This window comes from Ambystoma mexicanum, chromosome 3p (genome assembly GCF_040938575.1).
Source record: "Ambystoma mexicanum isolate Mex_15411 chromosome 3p, UKY_AmexF1_1, whole genome shotgun sequence".
NCBI classification, from domain to species: Eukaryota; Metazoa; Chordata; class Amphibia; order Caudata; family Ambystomatidae; genus Ambystoma; species Ambystoma mexicanum.
The window spans coordinates 636,227,945-636,240,913 of record NC_090925.1 but is presented as its reverse complement, the minus strand read 5'-3'; the positions used below and the strand labels follow the sequence as shown (position 1 = coordinate 636,240,913).

At 48.0% G+C, this 12,969-nt stretch overlaps 1 protein-coding gene across 2 annotated transcripts in view; it reads right to left on the bottom strand.

The window, feature by feature from the left end:
* AFAP1L1 (actin filament associated protein 1 like 1) overlaps window positions 1–12,969 on the bottom strand; it is a 297,654-nt gene that overhangs the window by 84,989 nt on the left and 199,696 nt on the right. The window lies entirely within an intron of this gene.

Here is a 12,969-nt window from a genome sequence, read left to right as displayed (position 1 = left end):
CTATTAAAGAGACTCACATGCTTGGCCTGCTCATCAGTAAGGTTGGAGGGAGAGGCAGCCGTCCAGGAACCATCAGAGAGGGTGCCTTGCAAAGAGCGAGGCTCACAACAACTTTTTGCAACTAGCAGTCTTGGAGATCAGAGAGCAGACATTCCCCATGCAGAAGATCAAAGAGCGGGCTGTGCAAAGTTGCACACAGGAGTATCAGTGGCAGAGGCAGGTTGTGGCGCCAAAGGGGGGCAAATGGTTGCTTAGTGCCATTCCACGTCCATGCAGACAAGAGGGGCGCATATGGGGATCAGAAAGGAGCCTTGGGGGGGCACATGCTTCCCTATCTCAGCCATATGAGCACGAGAAACGATATGAGCAGACCGAGGATCAAGAAGCCATCAAATAATAGCTAGGGATCCGAGAAGGGGAACTCACGAGCCACAAAGTGGGATAGCAGAGTCTCCGAAAGGGGATATCGACCAACAAAAGATGAGAGCGATGAAGAGGAGACATGACTCAAGACATCTGTGACCAAAGAGCAGGGAATCGGTGACGGGAGCACATGAAATAGGATATCGGGCTGGGGTTCAGACAGGAAGACTTCAAAGAGAGGGAGATCAGTGAACAGCTGCAGCCAGAGACAGTGGTCCTATAGCACACCACACATGTAACAGAGGTTATATGAGGCCAAAACAGCTGCTTCCACCAGCGCTTACATCACTCCTCCCACCCCGTCCACGTCAACCTTTCACCTCCAATCTGTCCAGCCCGGCTATGGGCAGCAAGAACCTTGAACACTGACATCATAGCATCAGCATTGCTTGGACAGGTCCCAGAGAGACCCTGTCAGCAAAGGGCATAACATAACTAACGTTCATGATGTATTTACCCCAGTGCGCATGTGTATCCTTTCAGAGATATATTGGGTACCGTACCTCATTATGAGTTTGGTGGTGGGGTAAAAAAGTGGCGGTAACTGCATTACTGCCACATTTTTTGGTGATAACAGAATTACTGCCATTTATCCTGCAGTGTCGAATTCCGACAGAGGACCTCTGCTTTGAGGCCAAAAATCAGCACAATGACTGTGGTGGAATTATTGTTCCTGTTAATGCTGCCAAAATCCCCCTGGATTCCTATGGACTGCAAAATGAGGATCAACACCGCCTTGCCACCACTTGTAATCACAAGGTAAATACACAGGACAGAGTGGCAGTAACAGTAATCAATTATGGCAGTAATTCGGCAGATTTATTGGTGAATTACCACCAAACTCATTATGAGAAACTGTATCCACTTTTCACATGTATGCCAGGTAATGATTTCCATTTCAGGAAAAGTTGTGCAAATGGTATTTCTTTTAGAAAGATGTTGGGTCAATGTATGTATAAGAGGAATGCTTGTCAATTCAGGAGTCTGCCTCCTGTGCTAGAACACCCATGCTATTATGTCATTATGTTATGTTATTAGGATTTGTACCGCACACCTCTGCCATTCACTTGGTCTCTAGGCGCTCTGGCAGATCTGCAAGAGAGTGAGTGGGTTTGATTTGTGGGTGGAGAAAGAAAGGCACGATTGTAAAGCTTTTGTGTTGAGGTTGAAGTACCCTGACCTCTGCATGCTTGTAGACCTTCTAGGTGTGAAGTGTAAGAGGCATCAAAGGCTTTGTGTGCAGAGGAGCAGCCTGTTGCATGTAGTGTGGGAATGTTTTGGCTAGGGGCTGAATATGCATCAGTTGCAGTTAGAAATGTTAGAAATGTAAGTTTGTGATGTTTGAAGTTTGGGGAGAGGGTCTTCTTTTTAAAGCCCTGTGCAAGTAGCTGGTTTACATTTGCATGTGGTGAGTAAGGTGGAGAGAAATTGAAGGTTAGTCAAAAGGTATGGGGTGTTCTTTGGATTTATGTAGGGCATTCAAATTATTGTTCCTGCTGTTGGTTGAATTATGGTGAGGGGTGTTTGGCTTTAATGGTTGATGTGTGAATATGTCCTGTGTTGAAGTTTAGATGTCCTGGGATACAGAAAAAATAGGAGTGGGAATTGTGGCACACCATAATGTATGACATTGCAAGGGATAAGTGCCGCAGGCGGCCAAAATTGAGGGAGTACGCCAAGTTATCGCCACTAACCAACCCCACAAAAAATATCCCCCACAAAAAAACTCCTTCCTCTGCATACACCTCTCAAACTCTGAACTAAACGCAACCATAATTCTACATCACAACAAACTGCACGCACTTCTCACCCTTGGCCGCGGCTGACCCAGCACTTGTCCTTTGCGGAGTCCCACAAGGCTCATGCGTATCACCTACGCTCTACAACGTATTTACTAAACCACTCTTTGATATCCTTGACCATCTGGGTGTCACCTACACAAATTATGCGGATGACACCCAGATACTCATCCCTATCACTGGTGACTATGTAACTGACGTCAAAGCTCTTAATGCAGTCTACTCCGTCATTCAGGCGTGGATGGCCCACCACGGTCTCTGCCTAAATGATGAGAAAACTGAGCTACTCATCCTCGGTTCTCAATCCAAACTTGCAAAACTTGACAGCAAATATGATGCCTTCATCATCGATGGTAACATTATTAAGGTCACTAAGGTCACTAAAACACTCGATATTTACCTAGACTCGACCCTCTCTCTCACAAGACAAACCAACTCAGTAGTTTCAGCATCTGCGCACACGTGCAAACTAATCACTGCTTGCCGCCCCTTCTTATCTACGGACAATTGCTTGATCCTTGCCAGAACTCTCATCTTACCCAAAATTGATTACTGCAATGCCCTTTACTTGGGAACCTGTCAAAAAAACATTGACAAACTTCAGGTAACCCAGAATAACGCCATCAGGGCTGCTCCTAATATACCTAGGCGCACCCACATCTCCTCCACTAGACGCAACTTACGATGGCTCACCATCTCACGGCGCATTGCCCTCAAAACACTGGTTCTTAGTTACAAAGCACAGAACAACGCTGCACCAGCCTACCTGTCAGAGCGCTTCACACAACACACAGCCCACAGACCCCTAAGATCTGCACAAGCTAATACACTCATCATTCCTAGCTTCAAGCTCCAGACTGCCAGAGGCTCGAGCTTCCCAGTCCTGGCAGCCAAGCTCTGGAACTCACTTCCCAATGATCTCAGGAATGTCTCCTCCCTTCAAACCTTCAAAAATAGAGCAAAACAATGGCTTTATGAGCAAGACGAAGCCTCAGCCTCCTTTTTGTAAACACTCACTGCACGCTGCAAACATGCTGTACCAATCCAATCATTTCTGTCTATATTGGGTCGACTAACTACCTTGTAAATATATGTATATTTCTTTGCCTTATGTATATTTATACTTTGTAATATGTAACTGCCTTCCTGTAACTGCCTTTCTGTAACCTCTCATTGTAACCCTTCCAAACATGCGCCCTGATGCCCGTGGGCAGGCTGCGCAATATAAATAAATAAATACAAATACTTCATTACACCGCAACAACGAAACAAACCACAAATAGCCTTGCACAACAGCACATGTCGGCTACCGACCGAAAATTCACACCTATGCTCAGCGAACGATGTAAACAGATCTGAAGCTGCCAATCGCACATCACAGCTCTCGTGCTCTTTTTTCCCGCTCAGTCCTACTAATTTACCCCCCACACCTTACCCTCTTGCTTTACAGATCCGCCAGGGCTCCAAGGGACCATGCAGGTGGAGATAGTGTGCGGTATGGAAACCCTTTACCATAACATACAGGCAGCTTGGGTTTTTTACAGTGCCTTGATGTGATGTCTTCCAGTTGTTTTAGTTTCCTTAGTCCCACGGGATATGTTCTAGGCACAAGGTAAGGGTGCATGTATGCTGTTTCCTTAGGTTGTTTTTTAACTTAAAACTTTAACTATTGAGGTGTAGTTTTCACTGCTTGCTGGGAGTAGGTAGAACATTTGTTCAACAATGACCTCAAGCCGCTTGCACAGTAAGTTATGTTCTCTGGCAACGATCCCATACTGTGATTTGTGGGCACACCAGGGAATCAGGCACTGGCAAAGTTGGACTGGCCTATAGGAAACTCTGGTGATCTCCCGGTAGGCCTCTGCACCATGGGCCTCGTTTGCGAAGACTTTGATATAAAGCATCCAGTATAATGTCCGCACTCCTGAGAAGTATTATGTGCCAGTTTATTGCTATGTTTATCTATTTTCTAATCTTTATAGGACAGATGTGCTTTAGAATTCACTATTTAGGCCCAGATTTCCAAATGTTATTGTACGGGAACCTTCAAACCCTACTTAAAGGGGCTCAGCTTGTTCACAAGTTGTAATATGAGGCAACTTTGAAAATCATTTCCAGGGTCGCATTTAGCTCTCAGTCCACCCCTGGGCACTGCACCACTATGTACCCAGCCCCACCAGGTAGGTTGCAGTCATCTCCGGCATTTACAAATCCTCCATCCGAGACAAAACCTATTTCCAGAGCATTATGTAGATGCCAGCTCTGATCACATTGCCAATAGAGAGGCTGGAAATCCCAATTGCTGTATTGGGTAGTATAGTGCAAGGGACCAATGCCATGACCCCTGCGTGTGAAAGGCTGCTGCAATATGACAGGTCTAATCTTGCAATGCATTGTCTTTACCTGCTTGGATTATCGAGTAAAACTCCCCTAACCATTAACTAAGCTATACAAATTCTGAACATCCTCCTCACAAAACTACAACCCATCCGCTTGAGCGCACTTGTTCCCCTCTCCCATCTAACTATCCTTCCCCTTTCAATGGACCTACTGTCCAGTCTCAAACAGAGCCCCTATCCCTCTTGAGCCGTTCTCTCCCATTGCCCTTCACTTCCGAGCTGCCCTCCTAGCTTTGTTTTTTACTTGCTTACAGTACTAAGCCCAACATACCAGTACTTGAACAACTCTTTGCTGAAGTACCTGGCAGAAACATCTTATGAGTCTCAACTAAAAGGAACACTTTCCTTGTAGTCGTCTTATACTTAGGCCCATCCCACCAAGAAAGACCCCAAACGAACATCTTCACCAGATAAAATCAAAAAATCTCTCTACGAAATAGATGAGGAGGTTGGATGTGATCTCCCATAATCCCTCTGTGCTTCCCCTTTCTGCCCTTAGCACCAATCCCAGTATTGCTAGATACTGCTCTGTGTCCGGACCAGAGCACTTCAAAAACACCCCCATGGGAAGTGGTACGTGCGTGCCAGACAAGTGTGAAGGGAGTTCATTCCCTTAGGGAACCAGAAGGAGGCACAATGCGTGCGCTAATAAAAGTGGTGCCGATTACGGCACTTAGAATGGAGAGGAATCCGACATGAAGCGCTATATAACTCACCAATGTATTATTATAGACTGACCTACGAAGGATTGCTGAACTATACGACACAGGCTGCATCAAGATCAAGTACATTTGGATTTCTTGAAAATTAGTGTTTGTGATCTGGCGGTGTGGGAAAAGGGCCATTCTTTGCAGTGTAACAAACATTCTTGCAAAGAAGGAAGTCGGACTTCCTGTTCCAAATGGATTCCATAATGAGAACTGTATTGGTATCAGCCATTACTGATAATTAATACAACTTCTCAGCACCTATTAAAACAAGACCTCTATAAGAAGTCATGGAACCAGGGTTTTAAAGCAGCAAATCAGACTGCAAGAACTTGTTTGAAGAGAGCCTGGCCCATAGCATAACTGCCTGCACTGCAAAAACCCTTTCTCCAAACGTGATTGAACAACAGCCCACCTGCTTCTGCTGATCATCCTTCCATCACTCTGTTGTCAAACAGGTGCGCCACAAGTCCTCATTACTCCTTTTTACGCCTGTGAATTGGAAGAAAGTGCCCAAGCCTCTTCTTTTTTGAGGACAGCATGGCCTGGATGGTTGGGATCTTCATGGCTGCACATGACTTCTGCAGAGAGGCTAATCCATAAAGTAACCCTATGCCCAGTAAAACAATGGTGTGCACCTCCCTTACCCCAGCTCAGGGGCAGTCCCGATGGGAACCACCACCCGACCTATCAGGCCATTTATGGAGGGGCGGTGGACCTGTAAAATAAAATTGCTCTTCCCTGAGTTATTATCTTATGAACTAGACAGAGACACCAAGGTGGATTTATAGAGATCCCAACGAGGAGCCCTCTTTATTTATAAAAACACTTAAACTCTAATCCCCATTCTAAAACTCCCCTGGTGTGAGCTACCTCTAAACGGGAATCTGCTCCGTCCACCCACCATTCCTTGTGGGGTCTCAGAGACCTATATGGTGAGACTGACACACCAGACCCCCTACTCAATCCATGGTACCACCTACTGATGCATGAGGCCAGAGGATGGCCTCCATGGATGCTCCCCCCCCTCCATAGGCATCCTCAGGGAGGCTGCCACTTCTTTTCACTACCCCATGCCAGAGTATCTCCGCTCGACTCCCCATACATACTCTACACCTAAAATTTCACCCAAATACATTTCCCCACTCTACTTAATATTAATATCTCTACTATTTATTAATATATACGCTACTCTACATAATATTTACAATGACCTCTCTACTATATATATATATATATATATCAGACAACAATGACACAACATATAAACACATTATGACAATATGCCACAATGGTGGTGACTGCTGCAATCAGTCACCCCCTTAACAGTGCCTTAAAGCACTGTTTCATGTGGTTCTAGGGTGCTGTATGTGACTCTGCCTCTGTTGGAGTTTGGGACCTGGCCCCACTTCTCTGGTCTTTTTGGGAGGTACCATCCAACTCACTGCATGAGTCCCGCGTTATAAATGCTCATGGGAGGCCCCCTGCCAGCATGGAGGCTCACCTATACTCACTGCCATGACCCGCTGCCTTTTTCAACCTTCAGGGTGGTCCCATAGCTTCGGGGGGGGAGGGGGGGTGGAGGAGGGCACCCACCATCACCACTACCCCTGTGCCCACTTTACAGTCTTTAGGATGACCATGGTGGCTGCTGCATCACCGCCACATCCTGCAGCGCTGTATATACTTTAGGCGGCATCCCTGTTGACGTGGGATTGCTGCTGCTTTCACTCCCACACCCCAGGTGCCATCTTTGGTTCAGACGGCATCCCCCTTGCAATGCGGACGCTGCCGTGTTCACCTCTGTGCCCGTGGCCTTCTCTTCTTCCGGGCCTGACCCCTCTGCATTGAGTTGCAGAGACGCAGCGCGCGGTCCACCAGAGCTTCACCCTGACTCTCTCACTGTTACAGCGCAGGGCTTCTCTGCACCCAGGCTACCACGATGAGTCAGCCCAGGGCTTGCAGCATCTCACTCTTCACCCCAGACTGGCAATGTTCCTCTCTTCAACAGGGCCGCCCTGTGAGGCACCCGGGACTTGGCTTCCAAGTTCCGCCCTCTGGGGAGGAGCAGACTTCTTCCCACTCTTCACCCCCCTTGCTGCGTTTCCGATAAGGCGCGGCCTCGCCGGCCAAGAGGTGGGACGACTTTGGACACAGCCGAGCTGTCTGGTTCGGGCCGCATCCCTCATGTGGCCCAGACTGGGCAGTTAAGTTTTGGCCCAGGCAGTCCCACGCATACTGCTTGGGCCCTTTGATCTTCCTGTGCCCGCCACGGCCCCATGGGCGACTGGACTGGAACTGCTCCTGTCACTCAGTTCCGCACCATGCAGGAGTGGACTGGCCTATAGCGAACTCTGAAGATTTCACAGTAGACTCTTGCACCCTGGGCCTCTTTTGTGTGGTAACCTATTTTATTTTCAAATTTTTTCATAGGAAAAGAGTTGGACTTGCTGAAAATATATAATACAGAGCCACTTTGAACATTATTTCCTGTGCCTCTTTTGGTACCCAGTCCACCCCTGGCCCCAGGGTTCAATCACTCGTGTGCTCCCAACAAGCCACCCGGCACCCCATTTTCTGTGTGGGCCCCGGGAGCCGGGGGCACTCAAGGCCGCAGCCCCATCAACTGTCCTTTTTTATCGGTTTCCTTTTTAAAATCTTCTTTGGATTCCTTTCTCCCTTGCCCAGCTCATTCTTGGGCAGGGGAGTTCTGTCTCTTTTTTTTTCTTTCTCCTCTATTTTTCTTTTTCCAACATTCCAACCAGCCCCATGGTCGGCTGGATGTGCTATTTCAAATACACACACAGAAATAAACACACACCCACACCCTACAACCTTTTATTGAACCCTGCTGTCTCTTGTCTTAATTTGTAGGTTTTCCCTCAGGGGAAAAGTATGCAGCCCTTTCTAGCCGGGCCCCAAGTGGGCTGGGACTACATGTATGACCTTCGTACTACCCAGTGTAGACTGCCATTTCCCTGGTTGTTATAGATGCTGGTGGTTGGGGGGAGGTGTGTGGTTGGCGAAAAGCAAAGTATTTGGCTCTGCTCCTAAGATTATCCCAACACATCCCGCCCCTGCAGGATATCCAAGTGTAAACGGAAGCACAGCGGGAAGCTCGACAGCAGAGAGGAAACAGGCAGAAGGTCAGGCTTCCTGCTCGGCAGCCTACCCTGGCGGGCAGGCCTCTGCCCTGCTGCAAAAGCGAGGGCCGCGCCGGGCCTTGGGAGGCCATTACTGGGTCCTGCCAAGAGGTGCAGCAGCCGCCACTGGAAGCAATCATCAGAGGGTCCTACCCAGAGGAGCGGCTGCAGAAAGCTATGGGAGGCCATGGGGAGTGCTGCCAAGATCCCTGGCCACAGAGGGCCATGGAAGGCCATCGACAGAGGGTCCTGCCAAGAGGCGCACCCCCAGCTCGCTTGGATCCATGCCTTGGAACAGTGATCTGGCAACAGGCCATTTTCGACACTCCTCCAGGGTCAAAGCTGCGCCCTGTACACTCCCCATTCACAAACAGCCATCCGGGCCAGCAGCTCCCAGCACTAAGTGTCCGTGGGCCTGGAACCTTCCTGCATAAACCCCCGCCCTCCCCTCTACCCCCCCATCGCCAGACCCACCTCTACTTTCCATAGTTACAACAAACGCTAGAATGTTTCAAACCCTACTTAGTACCAATTGATATTCACAGCACATTTTGAACACTTTGCTGGAATTTTACAGTTTGCCATTTCATTTTATGTGTGTATTCCTAACGTGGGATAAGCAAATAGGCCCTGCAGCTCAGCCTTGATAAATAGCACAGAAGTATTTGAGAGAAGCTGAGCATGTCACTGAAATGAACTACTTCCGGGGGGAAAATGCTGCTTCTGGTGTAATTGTGTTAAATCGCTTCTATGTCAGGGGCCAGCACCGACCTGTCTCGGCTCCGGGTTTAGCCCCGACACCCCGGGTTTCCAGGCTCTTCTCCGGGTCTCTCGGGAAGAGCATGGAGTCACTGGGTTTCCGGCAGGGGCAGCAAATCCACCCACACCTTCATGCGATTGGCTACAAACATACTGCTAGTGGCCAATCACATGGAGTTGTGGGAGGATATATAGCATTGTGCTGTTGTGCTGCTAGACCACTGTATACCCTGCTTTTCTGCTGGTGTATTGTAACGTCCGCCAGGCTACTGTAAACCCTGCTGTGCTGCTAGACCACTGTATACTCTGCTGTTCTGCTAGTGTATTGCAAACCCTGCTGGGTTTCTAGGCCACCATAAACCCTGTTGTGCTGCTAGACCAGTGCATACCCTGTTTTTCTGCTAGTGTACTGTAACATCTGCCAGGCTGCTAGGCCACTGTAAATCCTGCTGTGCTGCTAGACCACTGTATACCCTGCTGTTCTGCTGGTGTATTGCAAACCCTGCTGGGTTTCTAGGCCACTGTAAACCCTGTTGTGCTGCTAGACCAGTGCATACCCTGCTTTTCTGCTAGTGTATTGTAACATCTGCCAGGCTGCTAGGCCACTGTAAATGCTGCTGTGCTGCTAGGGCACTGTATACTCTGCTGTCCTGCTAGTGTTTTGTAATGTCTGCCAGGCTGCTAGGTCACTGTAAACTCGGTTGTGCTGCTAGACCACTGTATACCCTGCTTTTCTGCTAATGTATTGTAACATCTGCTATGCTGCTATGCAACTGTAAACCCTGCTGCACTGCTAGATCACTGTATACCCTGCTGTTCCGCCAGTGTACTGTAACATCTGCCGAGCTTCTAGGCCACTGTAAACACTGCTGTGCTGTAAAACCACTGTAAACCGTGCACGTCCCCAGATGTGAGCAGGATATAGAAGTCTAGAAGGGTGGGATTCTGAGTCTTAGGGAGACAAAAAGACCATTATAGAAGTACATCAATGTCCCAGCAGTCCAGCACATATCAGTCTGGTGGGTTTGAGGCAGTGAGGGCTGTAGTGCATCAACCCACTTGATGAGCTATAACCAGGTCGTGAAAGGTGAGGCCCGAATGCCTGGTTCTTTGGGCTGCTCTGAGTACATGTCGGCTGTGCAATGAGTGTGAAAAAGCAAGGAGTGAACGTGTGCAAGACTCTACGATATGTCAGTCTGGCCTCCAGTTCCTTTGGAAAAGTCTGACTTTGTATGCCCTACCCGGGGGAAGAGGCGCGAGGAGTGGAAGGAAGCTTGTGATAGGAGTCCATTAGTCCCAGCCCTGTTTACACAGCTTCTGGCACATTTCCCCTCATGTCACTTCGTGTGATGTGCCACAGACAGCTTGGGAGTTCCCATGTTATTTTACTCTGAAAGGAAACTGCTTGAATGTCTTCTACTCTCTGCTCGACCTTTCCCAGAGTTCCACCCTGTCCTCCTGGACCGCTTCCAGAGTGGCACCCAGCTGCCCCTTTACCAGAGTGCCACCCTGTCCTCCTAGACCACTCCCAGAGTGGCACCCAGCTGCCCCTTTCCCAGAGTGCCACCCTGTCCTCCTAGACCACTCCCAGAGGGGCACCCAGCTGTCCCTTTCCCAGAGTGCCACCCACAGCTGCCTGAAAAATCCCTCGCCCAGTGCCCGGTGCATCCAAACGACCATTAACTGAGTTAAAAGATCACCAACCCGTGCTTTCAGGGACCACCCCTAGAATTGTATACGTCGCCACTAATAGCAGCGCCCAGGTATTTTAGTTTTGTTCCCCCCACTTACACTTTCTGCAGTAATGTGGCTGTGTGGCCCACTTCTGTAGGAATGCTGCAGGGTCCCTTTGCGGTATAAGCAGAAAAAGAAGTCATGATGGCACCAGCTTAGGCGGTGCCACAAGCATGTGCGCCCCTGGAATGTCGATACAAGGTCTCTTAGAGGTCCAGATGGTGGCACCCCAGCAACTGTTGGCATTGTATTATTGACATCCGCCTAGTGTGAGGCTTTCTGTATTTCTCCACCTGAGCATGCCCGGTAGTGCTGCCACCTTGCTGTACCCTGTCAGGCCGAAGTACCCCAGAAGCGGCAGTGTACACTCTATGCTCGGAGCACCCCTACATGTTTAAAAACTATTTCTCCCATGATTTTAAATAAGGTGCCGACCCTGCTAAAGTGGGAGTGTATTATTTACTGCGATTACACTTAAAGTGAGAGTGGCACATGCCCACTTTGGTGCTGCAGCCCTGAGTTGCCCAAATATCTCTGGTGTGAATGTCTAACTACTCCGGCATAATTCCCCCTACAGTGGGCTCTCAGTGTGAGTTACGAAAAGACAGAAAAAGCACTTGGCTTGCCCTTGAGCCTTCCAGTCTACTGCCTCAGAAAGGATCTTGGTCTTTCCTCCATGCAAACCCAAGTAGACTGGAAGATGTTATCACTGTTTAGGTCTGTACGGCTTGCACGGCACGGCCCTCTCACTGGAAACATCAATATAGTGCTAAACAACAACTCTAAGATAGCTCAGCGGGTGGAGCGCTCACTGCTGCGATCTGAGCGTGATCTGCAGGTGGCAGGTTCGAATCCCGGGAAGGCCAGCTCAGCCTTTCATCCTTCCGAGGTTGATAAATGAGTACCAATTTCGGTTGGGTGATATTGTATGTAAATATGTGCTCTTAAAGCACTTTGGGTTAAGGCACTATATAAATAACACATCATTATCATCATTCCCAAATGATCTAGCAGGTCATGCTAGGGAAATGTTCAAACGCATCAATTGCACAGAGGATGGATGATCTTACACACCATCGCAGATAATCAGAACCTCAATGCTTTGCTGCGATTGGATAACCACCAAGCGCAAAATCCCAGAGTCGCAAAACCACTGTCTGAATTAGACAGACCGAGGGGCTACCTCGTGAAGTACCTCAGGAAGTTTCCCAACTCCACAGACAGATCACATTTCTTGAGGTTCTGTTTGATTCTCTGGCCTACTGGAGAAATAAGGTTGATTCGGAAACAAATACCTCCTGATAACATCTCATGTGCCCTCTGCAAAAAGCCTGCACTACAGACCTAAAACATATTATGATGGAGTGCACTGGCCCGAAGAGTTAAGAGTTAGACTATTGAAATACTTCATCCATAAGGAGGAATGCCTGTACACCAATGACTTCTGGGAGAGTTTCATTGTGGGGCACAAAACTTTATTAACCAATGACATTTTTAAAATACTGCACAAGCTAGACCTAGTGACCTTTTAAAATACTGCCATGCATGTTTTGATTCAGTAGATTGTGTGTTATTGTCTCACTTAGAACTTTGCATATTTCTTCTAGTTTAAACGTATGTAATGAATGAATTTTGTGTTATGAAAAGTCGATATGTGTTTGGCTACAACATAAATAAAAATATAAATAAAAAAGAAATTAAAAAAAACAGACTTGGGTATCTTCTTTCAACAACAAAAAATGGATCTCAGCATTTGCCCGTAGTAACCTTGCATAGAACCATCCTCGTTGCAGAACAGATTTGGGATTGCCTTTCACTTCTCTGTGAAATGTGTGGGTGCAAGCACTCTTTACTGGAATGAAAGATGATTGACAAGTGCTACTGGACCCCCTCTTAACACAGCCCTGGACTACAGACAACAGTATTCATTATGAAATGAAAGATCTTTCAGGATTAGCATGTAGATGCCCTAGGGGACGAAGATCCCTATGGAGTGTCGATGCTG